Source organism: Canis lupus, chromosome 3, assembly GCF_003254725.2.
Source record: "Canis lupus dingo isolate Sandy chromosome 3, ASM325472v2, whole genome shotgun sequence".
Lineage (NCBI taxonomy): Eukaryota > Metazoa > Chordata > Mammalia > Carnivora > Canidae > Canis > Canis lupus.
Window position 1 is genome coordinate 18,014,110 of NC_064245.1, and position 26,158 is coordinate 18,040,267.

A 26,158-nucleotide genomic window follows, 5' to 3' on the forward strand; every position below is an offset into this window, starting at 1 on the left:
ATGGTGAGAGAAAAGATGAGAAGTGAGTAAGGAATAGAGTAGGGCTTACAGTTGATTTCTGAAAGGGGGAAATGACTTGGATAACTGATGTGTAGAAGGCAAGGAATCAGTAAAGACTGCATGACTGAAATTTGGGGTCCTCTTGGACTCCTCTTTTTCTCGCACAGGCAACATCCAATCCAGCAGCAAATCCTGTTGGCTTTACTTTCAAAATTCAGTGCCGACCCGAAACCTTTTCTCCTGGCTACCAACCCCCTAGTCCAAGCCATCACTATCTTTCCCCTGGACTCTAGCAAAGCTGTCTTCATTGTTTGTGTTCACTGTTCCCACCACCTACTATTCACCACAACCCATCCACCACCCAGCAGCCAAAACTTTATAATGACTTATCACGTTCAGAATGATACAAAAACTGTTTATCATAAGCAAACAGACATTACATTATCTGCCCTCTACTTCTCCATCCATCCCCTCTGTTCCCTAACTTGGCTGTACTGGACTTCCTGCTGGTTTTCAAAGCAAAATCCCAGTTACCTGCAATTTCATGTAACACTGAAACTGGGCTGTGTACAGACACTGCTTAATCTTGTGTCCTCTCTTAGGAGAATTTGCTATTAGCATTGAATTATAGAAATGTATATTTGGGAATAATAACAATGGTGATTTACCTGATTATAGACAAACAATGGATTTTCAAATTCATCTTTAAGATAAGAACAATAAGCATTTGTTACAGAAAGACAAACGGAAATGGCCTATTGCTGTAAGTGAATACATTCTTTCTGAAGTTCACCAATACTGCACACGTGGGAACAAACAGAAGAGAATGGTGGGGGGGGGGGGGGGAGAGAGAGAGAGAAAGAGAGGGAGAGAGAGAGAGAGAAATAGGGATAGAGATGGGTTGCAGGTGCCAAAATGTGCCAAATATACTTCATGGAGCTAGGAAAAGTGGAGGGGAGAGGGCTCTAGCCTGAGTTGCAAGGTGTGAACAACAAGAACACTAGACTCTGTGGGCATCTATCACCACAAATGACTGTCACATAGACCACGCTCTAGGGTTGTGGCTGAATAAGAAAGTCAGATTCCCAGCATCCTTGTTTTCTTTTCTAATATGTGTTTCACAGAGTGTACTTTCCCACAGAAACCATGCTATGACATGGTGAGGCTTCCTGAATTCTATCTTCACAGAATTCTATCTAATCTGTGATTTTTCTGGGACAATGCATATGTTTAGGAAGGAATATATTGACATCAGCTGAACACTAATTAAAGACCAAAGTTTTGAACTCTATACTTTATCTCCTTGGAAAATATATTTTACATCCTTATCATACATTTGTTTACATATCACAGCCATATATTGGATCAAATTATCTCTTGGAAGAAAACAAAACAGCCTAAATTCTAATTTAAAAAACTATTTGCATCCTAATCCTCTGAGTATGATTGAACTGCTAAAATCCAAAGCAACTACAAATCAGAAGCTGATAATTATGTAAGTAGTCTGAGCAAAAGTCAGATGGGTTCACACTCATTCCCAAGGGGAGAGCTCTTTGGTACAAAGGTTTGAAGGCAATAGAGGTGGGGCTAGAGATATCACACCACATGAGGAAGGTAGCTGAATTTCTCAACTTTGGTCTAGATGAATACTTGACTGTATTCACTTACTTCCATTGGTCTGAACCTGGCCAGAATCTGAAAAATATACCTTCCTATACAGGTAAGGTCAGAACTAAGGCAAATCTAACTGCCTTGAAATGTTCCCCATTTATGAATAATCATAATTTAACCTGTTAAAAGTACTTACAACTGTGCCTTTGTCTCATTTAAACCACTATGAAATCAACTGACAATCATGTTTTCTGCTTGGGCCTAGTGTCCAAAAAGAATCCGTAACTAGGAACCAGGAAAGTCCCTGATTTGGAGGAAGTCTAATGTTCTTGTCCCAAAGTGACTAGACTTTGCAAACTTGAAATTGTTACATCTCCTGAGGGACAAAGTAGCAAAATCTTTAAGAATGAGGGGACTTGCTGGGGGAGAAATTAACTCCTGCCCATTCTAATAATTTCTGCAGGTGGAAAATGGTGTTTGTTGGATGGGGCTGGGGGGTGGGGATCCCTGAAAGTAAGTTTCCCAAAACCTAACATTATTCTGGGTGGTGGTAATATAAGACCATTATTTTTTTCTTTGTAATTTTTTGTATGTTTTAATTCTTCTCCTTTTAAAACAAGGATCACAAATGCATATGCCTATAAGGCCCAATAGCTAATGTAAGTGAGTGAGGCCTGCAGGACAGGAATTGTCAAACCAGCAAGCACATACTCATGTCAAGAGGCAGCTGTTCCCTGCAGCCGGTTCATAATTGCTGCAAAGAAATGCAAGTAGTGGTGCTATCAGGTTTAAATTTTTTTTGAAGTAAAAATATAGATTTCTGTTTAAATTTCCTGATTTTTAAATCTTGGCAAATGATTAAAAAAAAAAAACCCTCTGTGAAGGGCCAAACAAAAGGGATTTTCAAAGGTGATTTTGCCTATAAAGTTCAAGGTACATATTTGTCTATTTATTTTGTATACAAATCATATTCGCATTAAAGTCTGAGAAGCATGGCTTTAGATCAAAGAAAAGAATGGCAGTAGTCTATATGCAGAAGTCTGGGCATCCAAGCAATGCTTTTCAGAGAACTATTAAATCCTCATCTCAGTGGAGATATTCCTGTTTAAGAGCAGACATTCTAAAGTATTACTTCCAGTTTAGTAAAATTTATTACACTCTATTTATCATTGAGTCTCTATCCCATGTTAACAGATTAAACAAGATTGGTGGAGTGACATCTAAAACAGGGACTAGGTGATATAACTTTACTCAAATAGTAAATAAAAGAAGTATGTGTGTTCTTCTTATATATACTGTCTATCCAATATGAAATTTGTGGTGTGAAAAAGTACATGGAATAGTCAGTCAAAGAAGAGAAAACAGAAGGATCAATCAGCACAAAGCCATACTCTCTCTCTTTTTTTCTTTTCAAGTAGGCTCCATACTCAGCATAGAGCCCTGTTTCGAACTCAAACTCATGACCCTAAGATCAAGAACTGAGCTGAGATCACCATGTGAGCCGGAATCAAGACTCGGATGCTTAACTGACTGAGCCATCCAGGCCCCCAGCCGTATCCTCTTCTAAAGAACTGATGGCATCACCCCAGGTAGAAGTTGGTGAGGTCCATTAGATGATGGAGAAGGTTAGCTGGCTCAAACTCCAACAGGCTAAAATGCAAGAAGCTCACTCTTGATACCAGACTGCTCAATGAAGTAGTTAAGATTAAGGAAGTGGCAGGGGTATGGAAGGGATGGAGAGTAAAAATCTGGAAGGTACAGGTGGTGGGCAGAGCATGCCTGGAGAAACCTAAAAGTCCATTCAAAGAAAGGAGAAACCAAAAGTATCTGCAGTGGAAAGATTAGTAGTAGGGTGCAAAGAGGATGAAATGAGGCAGAGAGACAAAAGTCTGAATTCTTGTATTAGAGAGGTGCTGAGGTCACAGCCAGCAGAGAACAGGGCCTGAAGTTAGACCCTGGGAAACAAGCAAGAATGTAGGCTCTTGGTATGGGAAGAGACAGACTAATAACAGGTTTCCAGATTCAGCCAAGTTTTCTCAACTTTGTTGCTTTTGGCCACATAGGGGATGTTTACCTATTGAAGGCCAGATAGAGTAGAGAACAAAACCTCAGACAGGTACGGAGAGTGATCTGTTCCCTAAGTAGACTCAAGGCCAGAAACAGTATCTCCAAGGTCTGGTGGTTGACCTGGGACAGAGCAGCCTATCTTCAACTGCAGGTGAAAAATACTGTGATTGATTTGCCAGTAAGTTCGCTGTCTGATGTTATTTCTGCTAAAACCCGCATCCAGGAAGTTCAACTGTTTCATTTATTTTGCAAACAGGGTATGATCAGGAAACTATTTAAAGAAAGAGTTAAAAAAGAAAAAAGTTTTGCAGAAGCTAAATACTTTTTTTTCCAATTCATGTGTGACCTTTGAACTTTATGTTTACATAAAAAAGACAGGCAGCAGCAGAGTCTGCTCTAATCTTTAACCATAACTGATTTCCAAGAACCTGTGACACTATTCCCAGTTCCTTTGGTTTGGTTACTTTCAACTGGTTACCAGCATTTAAACTTAATCGAGCATGCTAAAAATCAGACACAATGAAAATGCTAACCTACATGAAGTTGTGAAACTTTTTGTTCGGAGGGAAGTGTTTCAGCAAATCCCAAATCCCAATGATGACATGGCTGCAAAAGTGAGAAGAATAATGACTCAACGCTGACTAAGGGAATTCAGCTGTGGAACTTGTCTGTTCACCAGACTTTAAAAACAAATTTCGATGACCAACTTGAAAAGCAAGAGGTAAATTAAAATATGTTAAGCACATAAAGCAATGAAATGACCACTGAGGACCCAACAAAGGTGAATTGCTGAGATCCTCCACTTCTTGGCCCAAGCTCAGTGATTGAAGTCATTGGCTACTCTTATGTTCTGATTCTAGACAGAACGTGTTATCCATTCTCTTTGTCTGCAAAGGATTTTCAGCATCAGCTAGTCAACCATGACAAAAGGAAACCAACTTGAAAGTCACATGAACACTCTGAAGTGTTCTCAGGGATTAAGGCATATGAATGTACCTAGGTGACAATGGAACTCGAAGCACTTGGAAAAGTAACGCTGCACCCACTTACACAAGAGTGTTTCTTAGAATACTTGCCAAACAATTTTGTTCACCTGAAATTCTCTGTCTTACTTTCAAGATCCCGCTGGGCCTGGAGGCAACTGGTTAAGGCAAAGGGAAAGGCAATCAACCCCAGGAAAGTCAGATTCAGGTCAATCAGCAGGGGCTGAGTAGACAGGGCAAGCCACCTTCTGACCTCCTCCATCACTACTGCTACAGGCTAAGTAAGTCACAGTGAGTCCCTGAAGCTGTGCTTCCTTATTCTATGGTGTTAAGCTACATGAGCACACCATCCTATTTACACATTCTCTAAAGGGAAAAAAGTTTCTTAACCTCTTACTAAGCAAATATGAGCCAAAGAGAGCCTTAGAGACAAAAATAATAGCCTTCAAAGAAGGAATATTTGTGTGTTCAGATGAATAAAGCCAGTAAATGTAGAGGCAAGTAAATTTTCGTCATCTGGGATCTCCTAAAAAAGGAAAATAAATGTATTTCTCTCCTCCTCCCACTTTTTTATTTTCCTGATTGCTAACTGCACATAGGTAAAAAATTATTTTCAAGCTGATCTAGTCCTGATATATTATTAAGATAGTAGAATGCAAAATGTCCAAGTACCTTTTGGGGATACAAAAGGAAAAACTTGGCTGTCAATGAGAGTTAACATACTGAATGCTGATATTTTGTGAGGCACTGTGCTAATAAGCCTGTGGTACTTATGGACTCCTCATATAATGAATTTAATTCTAAAGCATATGAAAATTACATACATATATATGTTCATCCACACTTTACTATTCTGAACACTTAACAGGATATTATTCAAATTTCATAGTTGATGAAACAGGTATGAAATTAATAAATAGCAAGTAAGGCTATAAAATACACATCTCCTGTTTCTGTATCAACACTGACAGTACATCATATTTATATATGATATAAATGGTATATATATGATATCTCTCCTTCCATAGGTTAATTTTCATTTGTCTGAACTCAACTTATAAAATTAACTTTTAATTTATATTATAAATGTTTATATTTATACAAAATATATATTAAATGTGCTAAACTTCATGCTGGCTCAGGGGCATTCTGGATTCAATACTATTTGTCTCAGGTAAGACATCTTCCTCTTTAAAACACAGGTACAAACGACAGAAAATGAAGGAGTCTTAATGAGAAGTAGCTATTTTGGAAGTAAATACACATAAAAGAAATCATTCTGTAAAGCTGGGACTCAAATTTCATAATCTGTCTGAACTTTAGGTCTGTGCTTCCTGGGCCTTCATAGTCTACACCCTGTGTTGGTCAGCTTGCCAACAAGATTGTACCATAAGGGGCATTTCACCCTGGCAGTCCTCTCCTTGTGCATTCAATACTGTTTTGTGCTGGTAAGGACAAGAAGTTCTTAACAAGAATATATTTTAGGTTTTTTCTTGAGAAATCAGACTGCTTATTTTTTTCACTCACAAAGGATATTTACTTTACTATGCTAGTTTCACTTCTAATATTTATATATATTGAAATCATAAAGATAAAAACATAGCAGTCAAGGACCAAATACACTGAATGGTTGTCAGTTGTCTCAATTCTGAAGAATGAACCCCAATGTTTAGACACTAAGTAGCGAATAATTTGCTGCAACATCAGATTTTAAATTTTATCACTTCAGGAGAAATTTAGTTCAAGAAACATAAAGGGATAAATTTCTTTCCTTAGACTTTGAAATATCTCAGAAATGTCAGATCTACTGCATTTAAACTAATTCACGGTAGTTTAAAAAAGTATATATTCCTTGGGGTGCCTGGGTAGCTCCATCACTTAACAATCTGCCTTTGGTGAAAGTCATGTTCTTGAGTTCTGAGATGGAGCCCCACTTGGAGTCCTGAGTCAAGCCCTGTGTCAGGCTCCCTGTAGCGTGTAGAGCTCCCTTGGAGAGCCTGTTTCTCCCTCTTCCTTTGTCCCCTGCCCCTACTCGTGTTCCCTCTGTCTCATCTCTCTCAAAAACAAAATATTTTATATGACTATATATATATTCCAACAATTTACATTTTCAACTGCAGTAAATCCATTTAGTTTGACTGATAGTCCACCATTTAGAAGCTGGCGTTCAAAGACTTATCTGCAACCCTATAGGCACTCCTAAGCCTAGATATAGGACAGCACATCTCATTCTAATAAGAGTACAAATCTATAAACAAAACAGCTTCCAGTTCAACTATTTGCATAAAATTAATAGATAAATGCAGTATTCAATTAAGGCAAAGTGTAGATACTATCTTATTGATATGTTACTCCTGCTTGCTTACCAATGCCTTACATGATCTTGGCTGTAAGCTCCATGTTATTTATACTACATCTCTCAAACTGGAGACATCATCAGCAAATTAAGTTATTTCAAATATAAGTAGCCAAAACAATGACATGTTCAGCAGCTAGTCCTTTAATGTGAAATTTTACTCTGTTACAAAGAGGCAGATGGTCTATGTATTTTACTAAACTGAGAAAAAAGAAAATAAATTTAAAAATTTAAAGACATGCTATGCCAAGGCCCTGCCTACCTCTTAACCCCATTTTCTAAGGCTTCCTATCTTGTACACTAAGTGATGGTTATCCTGTCCTATCTGTTTCTCAAGCATTTCAAGCTTGTTCTAGCCTCTGGGCCTTCCTTTGCACTTTCTATTTTCTCTGCCTCAAACATTCCTGGCTCAATTTTTGCATTTCCTCTCAGTTCACATGTCATTTCCACAATGATGCCTTCTGTAACGGCAAATCCCTCCAACTGATTTTGACCATAACACTCACTACTACCTGATGTGTGTTTATTTACCCCCTTATGTCAGTGTCAAATGCTAAGGTATTTTATACTCAGAGTAGAAACCTTGCCTTTTCCTGTTTACCACTGTGAACATGGTCACTTGGCCTTTATTGGAAACTCAATAAATACTGATTAATGTAATGAATGGAAGCATTCTGATTTAAGGACCAAATTTAGGAAACAAGACCTTGCTTCTTAATACTGACATTCCTAATTTAATTAAAATTTATCTGAAGGGGATACCTGGGTACCTCAGCAGTTAGGCTCCGTGTGTGATCCAGGAATCCTGTGATCAAGTCCCACATCGGGCTCTCCCTCTGTGTCTCTCATGAATAAATAAATAAATAATCGTTTAAAAATTATCTTGAAGAAATTCAAGGTAAATAATAAATTAGGTTCCACAATTGTTCTTGGGAATAGATACCTGGGACCCTGCACCCTGTCATGTGCTATGCCCATATCTGGGTGCTATGCCAGTTACACTCAGGGAGCCTGATGGAGTCTGAGAGGTCAATGTGCCTTGCAGTGTCAGACTGATGCACTCTTAACAAAGTCATGAAATATCAGGGAAATAAAGAATTATCTCGGAAAGGGAACAGTCAAAGCTTATTAAGCTACTGAGTTTTGTCAGCCAACATACAGTGGCCCCCACTACCCTTAGAAGTCTTCAACTCACTAAGCAAAGGCAAGCTAGTTCACCAACTCATTTTATATCCTGCTGTGTTATGGGTGCAATTAAAATTACATTAAATTGTGCAGGTATTCCTGATGTTTTGTAAAGTGATCAGCAAGAGCAGATGGGGGAAGGCAGGGGTATGAAAAGAATAATGAAATTGAATACAGATCTGGGAGTTTGAAGGAGGTCTGAGAATGATGAGAACCTTTGCCAAACCTTAAGCCTTAGAACATACTGCTTCTTCCTTGGGAACAGCATGTGCTACAGGGTGGGGCAAAGTGATTTTACTGCCAGATTTTTGATGCTGTGCTCAATTTAGTTTTCATTGTTTGCAATGGGGGCTTATTTTGAGTCACATACTCTATTACTAGTAATATAGGAGAACATCTATTAATATTTTGAGTCTTCATTAGAGTTTAAGTATAAGCTATAATTTAGCTTTAGATGATCTTTTAAAAGTATACTGAATTTCTAAGTGGGATTTATTTTTACATTCAAATCCTCCTTTTTATGTCTCCTCATACCAGTTTTCAAAGCAACACTGGTGAAGAATTTTAAAAATGCATCTACACCTAAAATATTGGAAATGCATTGAGAAGTGTGAATAATAACAATCTCCATAAGAACAACTTTTTGCTACAGTAGAACTTGTGAAAAATAAACATTGAATTAGCTGATCTTTCTTAACATTGTTTATTTTTTTATTTAGAGAGAGAGAGACAGAGAACATGCACATGTGCATGAGCATGGGTGAGGGGCAGAGGGAAAGGGAAAGAGAATTTTAAGCAGGCTGCATGCCCAGCATATAGCCCAAGTGAGGCTCGATCCCTGAGATCATGACTGACCTGAGCCGAAATCATGAGTCTGATGCTTACCCAACTGAGCCACCCGGGTGTGCCCCTTATTAATTCTTTTTTTAAAAAATATTTTATTTATTTATTCATTAGAGCACAGAAACAGAGAGGCAGAGACACAGGCAGAGGGAGAAGCAGGCTCCTCACCAGGAGCCTGATGCGGAACTCGATCCCAGAACCCTGGGATCACGCCCTGAGCCAAAGGCAGACGCTCAACTGCTGAAACACCGAGGTGTCCCCCCTTATTATTAATTTTTGAGTATAACTTTTTTTTTTTTATGATAGTCACACAGAGATAGAGAGAGAGGTAGAGACATAGGCAGAGGGAGAAGCAGGCTCCATGCACTGGGAGCCCGACGTGGGAGTCGATCCCGGGTCTCCAGGATCGCGCCCTGGGCCAAAGGCAGGTGCTAAACCACTGCGCCACCCAGGGATCCCCTAATTTTTGAGAATAAAACTACATATAATAGATTCAGATTCTTTTATAATATGCTTAAGGTTTAACTGATACAGATGGTTATCTTTTGTTCTGAAACTCTCATAAATACTTATATACCTACTAAACACGTACACACTGAAGGATGAAATCTATCAGATTTAACAGAAAGTTCTTAAAATACAGATATTTATCTATTAAAGGTTTTATTTTTAAGTAATCTTTACCCCCCAATGTGGAGCTTGACTCCATGACCCTAAGATCAAGAGTCGCATTTTTTACCAACTGAGCCAGTCAGGCACCACAATATAGAGGACATTTCTTTTTTTTTTTTTTTTAAGATATTATTTATTTATTCATGACAGACACACAGAGGCAGAGATATAAGCAGAGGGATAAGCAGACTCACTGTGGGGAGCCTGATGTGGGACTCAATCTCAGGACCCCGGGATCATGCCCTAAGCCAAAGGCAGATGCTCAACCAATGAACCACCCAGGCGCCCCTATAGAGGGCATTTCAAGGAAATGCAGTATTGTTACTTTCAAATGCTGGTAATAAAGTGTTAAGTAAATAATGCTTTTAAAATTATTATTCAATAAATTGTAAGACTTATGTAATCAGCCCATAAATTTTAGGCAAATGGCTAATGTGGATTTATGGGTTGATTATACAAGTCTTAAAACTTGATTTTAAATAGCCTAAATATATTTGGTAGCTAGCCTTCAAAATGGCCTCAATAACATCCAGATCCTACAGTAAATCAGGTGTGTAGTCCCCTCCCAGAGTGAACCAGGATTGTTCTGAGTGACAGCAGAATTTGGGAGAATAAATGGTATATGACTTCCAACATAATTCAGTTTTCATTTTGATCATGCTCATTCTCTCTCTTGTAGCATTCTTTCTGCAGGAAGCTCAACACTATGTTGAACAAACCCAGAAAAAGGCCAAAACATGAGGGTCTGAGGCCTTCTGACAATATATCAGTGAGGAATTTGGCCTTTGGCCACTGGGCATATGAGTAAGCCATCTTGGGAAGAGAATTTTTAGTGAGGTCAAGCATTGTAGCCCTCACCAATCATGTGACTGCAACATCATGAAACAACCTGGGCCAAAATCACCCAACAAAGCCACTCTTGCATTTCTGACCTTCAGAATTAAATGTCTGTCATTTAAACTGCTAAGTTGTGGTATAATTTGTTATGCAGCAATAGGTAACCAATACAAACATCCTCTTGTAATTTAGCTGCCGTCTTATCCCATGATGGCCAAAAGCCAAAGTCAACTGGCTAAGTTTTGATTGAAGATTATAGTTAGAAATAAGCTGTGTTTTGGACATTTCTTAAGGAAAGAATGAGTATGTAAGAATTACTTAGACTTAGTGTCTAATACTTTTATATCCTGGTTTGGAATTTACCTGTGCAGTATTAATGAATGGTGTTAACATACAAAAAAAATATGTAAAAGTCTAGAAGATACAAATTCATCTTTTGTGAGAGGAAAGAGATCAGTGGTTGGGCTGGAAATGAGGGAGTGAGGTGAAGGATTACCAGAAGGTGAGAGGAAATTTGGGGAGGTGATGGGTATGTTCACAATATTGATTGTATTGATGATTTTACAGGTGTACATACGTGTCAAAACTGATCAAACTGTACACTTTAAATGTGTATACATTTTTTCAAATATGCTTCAATATAGATGTTTTAATTTTTAAAAAATTTTTAAAAGATTTATTTATTTGAGAGAGACAGAGAGAGAGAGAAAGAGAGAGAGGAGGGGCAAAGAGAGAGAATCTTTAAGCAAACTCCCCGCTGAGTACAGAGCCTGATGTGGACTCAGTCTCATGACCCATGAGATCATGACCTGAGCTGAAACCAAGAGTCGGACACTTAACCGACTGAGCCACCCAGGTGCACCAATATAGTTATTTTAAACTATCTGACTACTGTAGGGGTGTGTTAGTGGCTCAGTTGGTTAAGCATTTGCCTTTGGCTCAGGTCATGATTCCAGAGTCCCGGCATCGAGCCCTGCATTGGGCTACCTGCTTATTGGGAAGTCCGCTTTTCCCTTTGCTCCTCACTCCACACTCACTCACTCACTCTCCCTCTCAAATACATAAATAAAATCTTTAAAAAAAATCTGACTACTGTATCCACAATTTACCTAATTTTCAAATTGCCATAAATTTCAAATTGCCAGGTCTGAATGTTATTAGACTTTGTTACTTTGGGATCTAGAAAATTAAGAAACCAATAGTTTCATTACATATTATTCTATCCTTTTATCCCTGAAATGTTTCATAAACTAATATAATCTGTGTTGGAAAATCTGAATCAGAGTACTAGTATAATCAAATCAAGGATCTTCTTAAATATTAAAATTCATTATGGGAAACATGTTGAGAAATATAGTGAGAACTTCAAAGCACAGGAATTGAACAGATCCATCCATAACGATTTTTTAAATCCACAAAAGATTACCTGATACTTTCCTCAAAAACTTAAATTCTAGTCAACACTGTCCAGGAAAATTGACCCTTTAGCTTTTAAATCCTAATGGGTAAAATTAAAGTTGCATTTTTTGCTGTGAACTCATAACTTTTCAATGTAAATAAGAAAACTATCTATTATAGATGATATAATCATATATATCATTTGCCCATGTTAAAATCAAGGTTCCCATGTTAATTAAATTAAGTAATTATTAAAGATAGCACTGCATGCCAAATTAAATATTATATACATACATAAACAATGACAGCAGATGGGTTTATGCCATTTGCCTCCTTATATTGGCAATAACATCACATTTAACCTAAAATAGGTTAAAAGACACCGAAAATAGAAATCATTCTAAGATTAAGAAAAATGGTACTTTTATATAATATTCAAGTAAAGTTTTACTGACATAATTTTCATAACATATTCAGTAAAACATTTAAAATATAATATCCTATATGATATTTTATTATATTGTCACACCATAATCATCCTCTATTGTCATGAAGCTGGAGAATTTTCTCTCCAAATATATTTTCCATCTTTTAAAAAAAATAAATGGGATGCTATTATTATTTTAATTCTACCATTTACACTTTTATGATTAAAATGTTACCTGCAAGTAATTGGTTTCCTTATAGTAACATGTGCATACTAATTTTCTTAATCAAATATATTTAAAATATTGCTATCCCTTTTTAATTGCTGAATCCCAAACATGATTCCCTAGCTTGATAATGAAACCTAAATTGATTTTTAAAAATTATGAAATATTGAAAACATTATGAAAATGACAACATAATGCATTATTTATACATTATTTATATGTAATATAAATAATATATAAAATAATAAAAAATATAACCAGCTACTCCTCATAAGAGTAGGAAATATAAGAAATAAACATTTTTCCAAATTTTCTTCAAATTTTTGTTGTTTAAAGAAATAAAATTTTACAGGTACAGATAAATCTTATTCTTCTGTCACTTCCTCCTAGAGGTAAAAAGTGAGTTTCTTTATATTTTAATTTCATATGCTGGAATACAGTATTGTATGTTTTGTTTTAAGCAAAGAACATTAAAGGCATTCCCAGAAAGGACAATTATTAGGGGATGTCAATTAAAGTAACAGAGAGCTACTCTGTCACCCACCAGACTGAAAAAAATTAGAAGTCTGACAACAGACTTGACGTGGAGGACAAAAAGCAACTTATGTACCACAGATATAAGTTGGTACAATGTCTTCAGAGAATAATTTATTTATTTATTTATTTTAGTAAAATTGAAGGTATTCCTATGCTATGGCCCAGAAATTACCCTTCTAGGTATTTACCCAAGAGAAAGTGTCACACTTAAATACCTCAGGAAGCATGGAAAAGGATTGTGTTAACAAATGTAACAGCCAATACTTGTACCATGCCCCCAAGCATCAGGCACTGCTGAGTCCTTCCTGTGTTTTTACTCTATTATGCTCATAACATACCTACCCCCTAGAAAACGTACTGCATTTTACAGATGAGTAAACTGAGGCATAGTTTATAACTTGTCAAAGTTGCATAATTGGTGGAACCACAAACACAAGCAATCCAGTTCTGGAGTCTGTTAACCATTATGCTGCATGGGTCCCAGAAACACTGCATGGAAGATCGAAAGTGTGGAAAGCATCCAAGTGTCCATCAAAACAGGAAGGAACTAACAGGCCACAGTACATTCATGCAGAGCAGAACAGCACAGCCACAAGGATGCAAGCCAGACTGCACACAGGAGCTTGCGTACATTTCAAAAACCTAACATAGGGAGAGCAGACAAGGTGAAAGATGATTTGTACTGTTCAATACCTAAAGTTATCTTTATGATTTATTTCCTATAGCTAAAAGAGCTAAAGCAATCTCAAGTTATGTTAATGAAATTAAAGAATCAAGAGCAGAAAAAAGGGGGAGCCTTTTTTCCCCTTAGAGTTAAGAAGTGATAATACCTTGAATAATGTGCCAGTTCCAGGAATTGCAAGACTGATCAACTAGACTGGATTTTGAAGTAAGCAGCCAGAATGATGAAGGATTTTTGTAGTGGTTTACAGTATGCATGCAAAGTCTCTCAAAGGAGGGAATAGGCTGCTTTTAAGTGTGCAAGAAAAGACAATGTTTTCCATCATCCCCCTCTTTCCTCACAGGCTTCCCATCAAATATGTGGGTACGTACTTATGATAGGGTTTATCTTTTTGACTTAGGACAATTATCTTCATACAAAAACACTAATAAATACTTTAACAACTCTTTAACTTTATATACATCAGATAGCGTTTTCTCAAGTACATAGAAGGATGTTAAATCCCAAGTTACGCATTAAAAAATATTCATAGAAAACCATATAATAGTAAAAAAATATGGCTACTTTTACCCAAACAGAAAACGTGAACAAATGATTAAAAAAATACATTTTAATTCTGTTTTATACTTTAGAGTCTTAGAAGACAGGTCTACCAAGGAATTTCCCCCTCCTACCAAAATATCAACAAAAAAGTAATCTCTAAAAGAATATACTGACTTAGGAGGAGATTTCAGCTCTGAAAGCAATGATCCGTACAAGGTCATAGCATTAAGCTCTTTTTCCTCACTACCCAAATGAGCCTTCTCTGCATAATGAACAATGGAGACCTGATGTTGACATCAGTTCATCTAGACCATCAGCCTCCATAGAGCAGGATTACTCTTTATAGAAAAGCAGTCAATCTAAAACAAAGATCTCTGCTGAGAAAAGACTGTTCTAATAAAGACCAAACTTTGAAAGATAAATAAGTTAAATGAGTGCTGACACACATGGCTAAAATGTTAATTTTCATGGTAACTTAATGGACATATAAGTGGGGGTATATTAAATGTTAATTACTCTTAATCTTAGCTGTTGAAAAAATGCTTTAGGTTTGGGTGTGGCAACTCCTTTTGAAAAACTTGTTGGCACTCCATAGACTTTGCTATGATTTCTTTCCAACATCGGACACACCTTGTTCAAAAGACAAATGACTCATAAGAGGCCACAATCCAAAATGTGATACTCAGCTTTCAACTTGCTAATGATACCCCAGAAGTAGCCACAGCTTACGCTGTGAGAAAAAAAAGCAGACAGGGGATTAAAAATGATAGCTTCTTTATTTCACTAGAATCAGTTGTGCAAGAATTGTAAAAATACAGTTTAAAGAGTGTCAGATAAGGTAATGAGGAGAAAGGCCACAGGCGGGTTGTGAAAGTGTGCCAACGTCAATACAGGTTACTCAATATTTGTACCACTTAACAAAAATAAGCCAAGCATAGAAGGTGAAAATGGCTAGATCAAGGTAGAAAGCATACCTGAAACGAATATAACATTGTGTTTCAACTATACTTCAATAGAGAAAGAAAGAAAGAAAGAAAGAAAGAAAGAAAGAAAGAAAGAAAGAAAGAAAGAAAGAAAGAACGAACGAACCCAAAGGACCTCATGGAAGAGCTGACTAAGCAAATTTGTACTACAACAATTAGAAACACCAAATGACTGACACCTGGTATTCAGTCTCTAACACCTTATGTATTATCAGTGAAAAAGGTCAATTAGGACATATTTCTTCCTTCAAAGTCCATAAGCATATTTATGCATATTTTAACATTATTTCAATTGTACACATTTTTTTATTTTAAATACTGGCACCAGACACAAAAGGTTGCTATTACTTATTTATTTATTCATTCTTTCAATACAATTTTGTGAATTCTATCATGTCATATCCTAAGGATGGACTCCTTTTGTGCTCTTATGGGCTCACAGTGTGGTAATAGGCAGAAACCTACTCAAATATTTCTGTTTAACAATAAAATTATGCTATCATAGTTACATGGGGATCAATTTTCTCTTAAAGTTCACTCCTATTTATAGAAAAAAAAAAGATTTTATTGGTATCCAGTTCTACTAGGATAAAAGTGATGCAACAGATCTCATGTACATTGAACTTTGATAATGTAATGATTGTTTCATGTACAAGTGATTTTAACCGAACTCAGAGAAGACAATATTCAAAATGGTGAAATTTCAGGAGCAATAATCAAGAGTTAGTGAATAGCTTTTAGTAGTTTTTGCTTTAATAATCTCCCTCAAGTCAAGAGTATGTGGGCAAATGGCCACTTTATACCTGCATCTAAGGTCAAACTTGTGTTTGTTCTTTTTCCAAGTAAGTGAAAAAATTATTTCAGGAATGCTGAATTTTTAAAAACTGTGGTACAAAAATATTACTGTGAATTATACAAGTAAAGGAAGTTAAATGTTGGCTAATTAATGTTGTTAAATATTTATGTTAAACCATTTAAGAGGATGACAAATAAAATGTAGTGTAGAGTTGAATTATTACAGCTACATACTAGGTTTGAGTTCATAGGTTTCCACTTTCAATATGAAAACCAGTTATTATTAAAAGTCTCACCCAAATTCTATTCCCCATCTAATATTTATTGGCCCTACATTAAGGACAAACAAAATCTAAAACTTAATTAATAATTTAATAAATATGCATTGAGTGGTTTTTATCGGCTCAGCACTGTTCTACATAACGAGTGTACAGTAGTGATGGAAGTAGCCATGGTTCTCGTGAGGGAAATAGCAATAAATGAATCAATAACCACAACATGCCCAGTACTGTAAAGGAATGGCAAAATTAACCAGGAGAATACTGTGTGCTGAGGATGAGGAAGGTCTCCCTAAGAACGTGACACTTAACCTGATCCCTGACTCAAGTGAAGGGATCTGTAATGTGAAGAGTCAAGGACGATGGAAAAAACCATTCCAGAAGAGGCCACTGTACCCACAAAGGTTTCAAGACAGGGGACCCTCAGGGAACCAAGGCAAAGTCATTGTGGCTGGAGCATAGTGAGTGAGGGGCAGAGTCCTGGGGGCGAGGGCAGACTGGTGAGGTCCACTGTTATAGAAGCCATACTAGGATATGTGAACTGAATCTGAAGAGGAGTGGGAAGCCATTAAAGGGTTTCAAGAGAGGACCTACATGACATTTTCAAAAAATGACACTGGCTCCTAAATATAGAGGATCAGTAGGAAGCAAGTTAAAGGTGAAGTAGGGAGACCAATTAGAAGCCAATTTCAGGAATTACATGAGGCATGTGGTGGGCTAGAACAAAAGGTAGTGGAGGGATTTGGAAAAGGGTATGTATATGAAGCTACAGCATAATGTGGAGGTAGGATCAACAGAACTTGCTGATAGGTTGGATACTATGGATAATGTGCAGGAAGGGATGAATAATGCTCAAGAAACTCTGGGAAAGATGGCCCCAATTATTGAGATATTGAAAAATATGGGACGAACAGGTTCCAAGGAATATTAAGCATTTTGTTTGAACATGTTAAGTTTGAGATACCTCTGAAACATCTACAGGAGAAATGAGGGGCAACAATGTATATAAGACCAGAGCTTATGAGAAAATGCTCTGCATCACTTGCCATCAGGGAAATACAAATCAAAACCACAATGAGATATCAACTCACACCAGTGAGAATGGGGAAAATTAACAAGGCAGGAAACCAAAAATGTTGGAGATGATGCGGAGAAAAGGGAACCCTCTTACACTGTTGGTGGGAATGTGAACTGGTGCAGCCACTCTGGAAAACTGTGTGGAGGTTCCTCAAAGAGTTAAAAATAGATCTGCCCTACGACCCAGCAATTGCACTGTTGGGGATTTACCCCAAAGATACAGATGCAATGAAACGCTGGGACACCTGCACCCCGATGTTTATAGCAGCAATGGCCACGATAGCCAAACTGTGGAAGGAGCCTCGGTGTCCATCGAAAGATGAATGGATAAAGAAGATGTGGTTTATGTATACAATGGAATATTACTCAGCCATTAGAAACGACAAATACCCACCATTTGCTTCAACGTGGATGGAACTGGAGGGTATTATGCTGAGTGAAGTAAGTCAGTTGGAGAAGGACAAACATTATATGTTCTTATTCATGTGAGGAATATAAATAATAGTGAAAGGGAATATAAGGGAAGGGAGAAGAAATGTGTGGGAAATATCAGAAAGGGAGACAGAACGTAAAGACTGCTAACTCTGGGAAACGAACTAGGGGTGGTAGAAGGGGAGGAGGGCGGGGGGTGGGAGTGAATGGGTGACGGGCACTGGGGGTTATTCTGTATGTTGGTAAATTGAACACCTATAAAAAATAAATTAAAAAAAAAAAGACCAGAGCTTCAAAGAGTGGTTTGTAGTGAAGACATAAATTTACAGATAATGAAGCAAACAAATGGTATTTAAAGCTATGGCTAATGATGAGATCATGGATGGAGAGAGTGGGGAGTAGTATATCTACAATTTCACCATGTAGAAAAATTTCCTGGGGCAATTCTGATTCAGTAGGTTAGGGATGGTGACTTTGAATCTGCATTTTTTTAAAACTCTCTAGGTGGATCTCATCTTAGTACCATTCTATTAAGTACTGCTATAGCAACAGAAAGTAAGTGAGCCTAGCAGTAAGATGAGAAACTCCAGCAATTGGTAGCTGGCAAGAAGAGGGGTTTGAAGAACTGAAGCCACAGACCACCTAGGAGAAAGCGGTCCATGCAATCTACACCATCTTCAAAGGGAAACTGAAAGGTATCTATTAGGTATGACTAGCAAAGCTGTGTAAGAGTTCCTTTGAGAAAGTTCCTATAAAAACAGGCCTCCAGACTATAGGTTGGTTCAAGTGCTCTGTGAATTTGTGCTTTGTCATTGCAAGAAGAAAACACAAACAATATCAGCAATAGGATTGTTCATGTCTTCTAAGTATGACTGTTGCTATCTTGAAATCAGGAGACAGCATCATAGGATTGGTATTGACCATATTAGAGTTAACAAGCCCTTGGCCAACCCACCTCAGTATTACCAAGGGTAGAGAATGAGTAACACCACTACCTTTTCTTCTTTTCTTTTCTGTAGCAGGCAACTAGCCTAAGGACGCTACTTATTTATTAACCCCTTAAAATAATAGGTTAAGAAAAGGAGGCTCAGACAAATTATGAGGCAGATTCATTTCTTTTTCTCAATTTATACTGTTAGCAATTCCCTTCCTAGCACTCCATGTCTCCATACTGCTCTGTTTGGAACTGTCACAGCTGAGTCCTTAGCTGTGTCAGACAAACCAACCTCATAACTCTCCCTTTGATCACTTCTCAAAGTTCATTGCGTTTCATGTAGGCTTGTGTAATAATGAGCTGATCGCACATTATATGCTGATGAGTTTGCTATCACCCACAAATTTGTATTTTAACAGACTTGTGGATACAAACTTGAACTTGGAAGGAATTGAGCTAATGTTGGAATATTCCTATATTATTATGGAGGAGATATATTAAGTATGGAAAGATAATTTTTTTTTGGAAAGATAATTTTAATGATCCTTAATCAACACCACACAGATTGTTATCCTTCCACCTGTAAAGTCTCCACAGTTTAAGAATTCTTTGAGTTAATCTCCTGGGAGCAAGCAGCCATTTAGAAACAATGCCAAGAGGTTGTAAATTACCTTATAAAGCTGATTTCATATTATGGGATAGCTGAAAGAAATTTTTAAAAAGATTTTATTGATTGATTGATTGACAGCACATGCAAACAGGATGGCAGGGCAGAGGGGGAGAGAGAGAATCTCCAGCAGACTCCACAGTGAGTAGAGCCTGAGATCATGACCTGAGCTGAAATCAAGAGTTGGACGCTCAACTGATGGAGCCACCCAGGTACCCTTGAAAGAAATCTTGAACAAATATATCTATTAATTTGCCTTGTGAAAAATCTACACAAAACTAAAGATTTTTTTTAATCAAATAAAGTGGGAAGCAGTTCTTAAATGAAGAGTTGCAAAACAAAGACTGTCAGGTACAAGGCAATCAATACAAAAGTGTAGCGGAACCAGATATAAACCAAGACGGGGCCAGGAGGTCCATGGTAAACATTCAAACTCAGTTTTTGGGAAACACTGTGAGATTACGCATACCACAACTATGGATCTACCTCATTCCCCGGATCTCAGTGTCCCTGCACTAAATTTCCCACTCCATTGAATAATAGAAATTAAAGTAGGGCTAAGATGCTCTGACTGCAAAGGAAATAAAAAGAATATCACGTAGGATTTTGAGCTATCTTGGATTTTTCACGATGGAAAAGTTTACCAGAATGCAGAACTTTCAGTGCTAATGTTAGGACAGTCAAAAGACCTGGTCTGTGCTTTGGGGCTATTGGAACAAAACAATAATATGGGGTCTACTTTTCACAAAAAGTTGAAATTGGTAGCTTGGTTTAAAAAAAAATTGACAGGTAGCATATCAGAAGGCAGAGTAATCACCAAGATAGTCTCCAAACTAGTAGTTAGACTTATAGGGCAATCAACTATCATAGCTGCCCCCCCCCCAACCCAGTATATGTGTCACTGACATTATCTTTTCACTATCTCACACAAAAACAACACTGTGAACATGTATTAGCAGCTCTTGAAGAGACCATGATATGAAACAAAAAGAATCAGAGGCAATGAGGCACAGTGGTGCTGAAACCAACATCCTGAAGTCAAATGAGATCATTGTTCTGTAATTTAAAGCAACAGGATAATTTCATAAAACATGTAGAAAGAAATGATGAAAGAAATTAGACTAGTTGTTAGGGTAGTGCTCTCAAATGGGGGTGATTCTGACCCCCAGAAAACATCTGATTCCACCTGAAGACATTTTTCTATGTATCAACCAGGGAAGTGGGGGCTAATGGCATTTAGTAAGTAAGGGCCAGGATGGTGTTAAACATCCTACAATGCACAGAAATAGTCTCTCACAACAAATTTTCTGCCCCAAAATGTCAGTTGTGTTAAGGTTGAGAAATCCTAGTTTAGGGCTGTAAAACTTCTTAAAAAAATAAAAAAAACACTCGGTTAATGCCAATAAAGATAACAAGGGACAGAAATGGGAAGAGAAGGAGAAAAGCAATGAGGAATAAGTAATTCTAAGGATGATGTATGAAACAGGAGCCCCACAAGAACGAGAAGGGGACTCATGTATACAACCACAGCTTCTGCTCATTATGACTTCCCACCCTGCAAATCAACACCAACAGATGTGTATAACTCTTCCCCCTCAAGAGTGTGCAGTGCTAGTTACTATAACTCACCTCTTCATATCACAGTTCTGTTAAAAAAAAAAATGAAGTGCATGTGGACACATCTGACAGTCACCAAGTAAGAATGATGGCCTTAATGTGAGGAGTTAGGAAAAGGGGGTGTGAGAAGGTGAAATGCCAAAGAAGTAAAAAAAAGCAGAGAAGTGGCAGTTAGAGGTATATTCTGCACATATGCAAATAAATTTCCTGCCAGGAGTGCAAGCTAGCATTGTACCAGTACTGCTTCCAGTTAAATATGGAAACTGCAACAAAAAACCATGTATCTCCAGAGTGACCAATTCATAAAAGGATCATGATTTAAAATAAAAAACATTCCAAGTACTAAATAGGGATCTGAAGATCAGCACTTCAATGTCAGATTTTATATCTATTGAAATAATAGAAGAAGAGAAAAAAAAAAGGCCTAAGTACTTAAGAATGAATATATACTTGCTGCCTCTCTAGTACAGCATCCTCTTCAAGGCCTGAAATATCATGCAGCTATTTTAGAAGACAGAAATAAGATAGGGCCTTCCCACTGGTTCCTGAAGATGAACGTGTAATTTTTAGTATGATATCTCTATTGCTAAAGATGTGTTAGGGTTTATCTGAAAATATTTTAGGAAGAATCACAATTCTTCACAATCATATCTTTGAACAAACAAAATCAATGCAGAGACAACTGACACTAGCAGTTTTAGGCATAGACCCGCTAAGATTATGTTCAAAGCCTGAACTTGCAAGGTCGAGATAGAATTTTTTTTCTTACTGAACCTCCAGTTTGATGAAAATATTACTGTCAAAAACATCTACCCTAATTTAAAGATCTTGAATTATTAATAGCGTAATATATAATATCGTCACAGACACTTTTTAAAGTGAGGGTTTTTAATTTAACGATTTTGAGGACATTTATTGATGGAATTTTTAGAATTTTGAGAGCACTATAAATTTTATGTATTTATTATGTATCTGTTTATTGGTTAAAAACATCTGTGTACTTTTGGGTATTGTTCATATTCCATAAAAGATATGATCTGTATATGATACTGATCACCGTAAGATCTAGTAATTCTACTACTAGGTATTTTCCCAAAGAAAACAAAAACACTAATTTGAAAAGATATATGCACCTTCATGTTTAATGCAGCATTATTTACAATAACCAGGATATGGAAGCAATGCAAGTATTCATAGATAGATGAATGGATTAAGATGTGGTGTACACACACATACACATATGCATGTGTGCACATGCACGTGTGCGCGCACACACACACACACCACACACTAGAGTATTACTAAGCCATAAAAAAGAATGAGATCTCACCATGTGCAACAACATAAATAGACCCCAGAGGGTATAAAGTGAAGCATGTCAGAGAAAGACAATAACATATGATTTCACCCATGTGGAATTTCACAAACAAAGAAAAAAAGAGACAAACAAACAAAAAAAAGACTTAAATACAGAGAACAAATTTGGTGGTCGCCAGAGGGAAGGTCATGGGGAATGGGTGAAATAGAAAGGATTAAGAGCACACTTATCATGATGAGCACTAATGTACAAAATCGTTGAAATGGAAAAAAAAAACAAAAAACAAAACAAAACAAACAAAAAAAACCAAAATCGTTGAAATGTTGTATCATAAACCTGTAGCTAATATAACACTGAATGTTAATTATACTTCAATAAGAGATTCTTTTTAAAGGCCTTCATTTTCTATATGTAAAATGCCAGCCTAGAGAGCAATTTATCATGTCTAAGCAGGTAAGTAGTAAGTGCATCCAAAGGCTTGTCTGGGCACAGGTGGCACTTTCCCATCCAGAACAAAGCTTTCTTGAAATTTTTAAATGGAAAATATCACAGAGAGGAATTTTTAAAAATTTATCATGAAAAGTATATATGGGTATATGTGTAGTAAAGAGAAACTCTAAGTCTTAAGATGTAAGTTTTATTTACATCTTCATCAGTTACGAGGCAAGAGATGAGGGCTAAGTTTATTTGTCTCCATATCTATAAAATAGAGATTTCAAAAAGGTACAATATGTGATATTCAACAGAGTATTAAAAAATGTTATTGCCTATCACCGCCCACCGCCCCCCCGCCGCTAAAATGAATGAGAAAGACACACAAAGAAACATTGAAGAGCACTGTAAAACTGGCTTCAAAAATGAGAAAAATCTTTATTTTAAAATAATTATACTTGATAAAAATAGCAAATTAATATGAAAAAAGACTAAATTAAAATTTAAAATCTAGGAATAGCTTTCTGTTTGGAGGCAAACATATTAATGGAAAGGGTAATTGCTTAAAAACCTATGAGAAAATCTGGAATTTTCTCCCATTACATGAATTTTAGAAGTTCTTCTGATGGCTTAATCCTTAGTAAAAGATAGCTTGTATTCAAAAGTTAAATATAAATTTGCTCCATATTTTATTCTTTGTGTCTCTTTTTTCCAATCTCTAAAATTTGCAGCAATACTATAAAAACAGCAGAGAAATATTACAAATTCTAGTATCAGTCACACACCCAGTCTTCATTCTTTACTGTGAACCACTAGCCAAAGTCCATCTCTCTTCAGTTATCCAATGAGATGAATTGTATGGAAAAATACAAGATTTAAAAAAAACCCTTTCTAAGACTTTTAATGAAGGTTTGTGATCAGACAAGTCTATTAAATGGTAGCACATTTAATGAGTACCTAAATTATATTGTTAACAGCTCAATAATTAGACCCTTTGCCACACACACATATACACACACGTCAAAGTTACAGGGGCATGACTTCCGGCAACACTGGTTACAGGTGCTGGTCTTGGCTTTTTTTTTGGTTCTTTCCCATTAACTTGATTAAGCCAGAAATAATGAGCAAATGTGATCCCTTCCTGGGGTGCATCATTTAATTTCTTTTCAAAAATTGCACAGGTGGCATCCAGCAGTTTCTTGGCAACGCACTTAGTAGAAACCAAGAAGTAGAAAATATTCCATCAATTATCAACTAAGGATGAGGTGCATAACAAAGTACATACATGTGACATACATATACCTATGCACATTTCTACACATTTGTGGGCACTTTTGTGGATAAAAGACACAAACATGGGTTCAAATCTTAGTCCTGCTTCATAATTATGGTTTCTTGGGCAGATTTAATTATATTCTGTGAGACTCAGATTACAGAGCTATAAAATGAAGACACTAATGGCCACTGATTGCACTACTGTGAAAATAAAATGGAGGAGAATATTTAAAATCTCTGGATCACACCAGAAGCTCAAAAAGAATATTATTACTTTTTTTTTTTTAAGAGAATGGAAGTGGGACAGGGGCAGAGAGAGAATCTTAAGCAGGCTCCACATCTAGTGTGAAGCTTGATGTGGGGCTTGTTCTCACGATCCTGAGATCATGACCTGACCCCAAATCAAGAGTTGGATGCCTAGCTGACTGAGCCACTCAGAATTACCCCTCTCAGAATTATGTAAATAAATTTTTTTAAAAGCCACTTAAAAATGGCTTCTTAAAATAATTTAACTGAATTAAAACTTAAACTATATGCCACTTTGATTTGGGAAAATGAAGGGGAAAGATCAAATCAAAGTAGCACAATTTAAAAAAATTAAATTTCAAGAAACAAGGCTAAATCTTATTTAGGGGTGCGCCTGGGTGGCTGAGTAGTTGAGCATCTACCTTCTGCTCAGGGCATGATCCAAGAGTCCTGGGTCGGGTTCTGCATCAGACTCTCCACAGGGAGCCTGCTTCTCCCTCTGCATGTCTCTGCCTCTCTCTGTGTGTCTTTCATGAATAAATAAAATCTTTAAAAAAAAGAAAAGAAAAGAAAAATCTTGTTTAGGGGTGGAAGAAAGGCCATTCTTCTTTTGATGAGGGAATCAGTGCTTCCATAATCAAAATATCTATATGTCACACATTTTAAAAGTAAAAGAAAACTTTTAACTTTAACAAAAATCTTAACTGTATTATTCTCCTGTCGTACTTCATTTATTTTTCTAAATGAAAGTTGCTTGTTCTTTCTTTTCAAATCTCCTTTCAAATTTATAGTCGATTTTGTTTACTGATACTTTTTTGGTTTTCAAAATGTGCACGCAGATTGCTCTTTAAATGCGTATATGAAGTGGGTTTACTTATGAATATAAAGGTCTATCACTTCTGTGGAACTCAAAACAATTTTTGGAAAGACAGTCGGTGTGGGAATCCTAGGTCCTACTCCTAGAAGTGAGCTGGAGTCCCTACCCTGCTTTTGCTGGTGGATGTTCCCTTTCCTTCCTTCAGCAAGGTTTGTAGACTGGAGAACAGGAATAAAAGCCTTATTTCAAACGTGTCTGAGTCTGTGACCTTCTTTTTACAACACCTTCCCCAAGCCATTCTCCACTTAAAAGCTGAAGTGGGCTTATCCTGGGGAAAGAATTACTCACATGCAGCTGGTCAATGGCTTCTTTCCCATTTGTTCCACTTTGTCCACAGAAGGAGATTTAACAAACAAATGTGGTTAGAGTCCTTACCCTCAAGTAAACTATAATCTGTAAGTGGGAAAAAGTGTAATGTGCAACAAAAAATGGGTGACAGCTCTACCACATTTATGTAGCCAATTTCAAACTTCTGTTTTCCTTCGTCTGATAGACCTATAAATATACCCAGCACTCCTTAGATTATAATCTGGAGGAGGACATGATTTTGATAACTTTGGGGTTTGTTAGATTATTTGTCTAATCTCACACAGAATTTATACATGACTGTAAATGTAAGAGGTATTTATTAAAAGCAGATCTTGGACTCTTCATAATTACCCCCAAAGAAGTGGTAAGAAGGTGCCTAATCCACATTGAGGACTAGAGGTTCAGTAGCTCTCGGGAGTCACTATGTCTTTTAGATGTATACAAAACAGCATTCCAGTGGTGTTCAAAACCACTTATTTAGCCTTCTAATTCCATGTTAAACTCAAGTGGTAAACAATCTTTTCTTCAAGTTGCTTCCTCTCTCATGGCCA

The 26,158-nt window shown here is 36.9% G+C and overlaps 1 protein-coding gene and 1 long non-coding RNA gene across 2 annotated transcripts in view; one reads left to right on the forward strand and one right to left on the reverse strand.

The window, feature by feature from the left end:
- ADGRV1 (adhesion G protein-coupled receptor V1) overlaps positions 1–26,158 on the reverse strand; it is a 517,368-nt gene that overhangs the window by 236,481 nt on the left and 254,729 nt on the right. The window lies entirely within an intron of this gene.
- On the forward strand, positions 1,554–5,226 carry LOC118354252 (uncharacterized). Its single transcript, XR_007409720.1, has 2 exons — positions 1,554–1,720; positions 3,030–5,226. It is a non-coding gene; the product is annotated as an uncharacterized LOC118354252 (long non-coding RNA).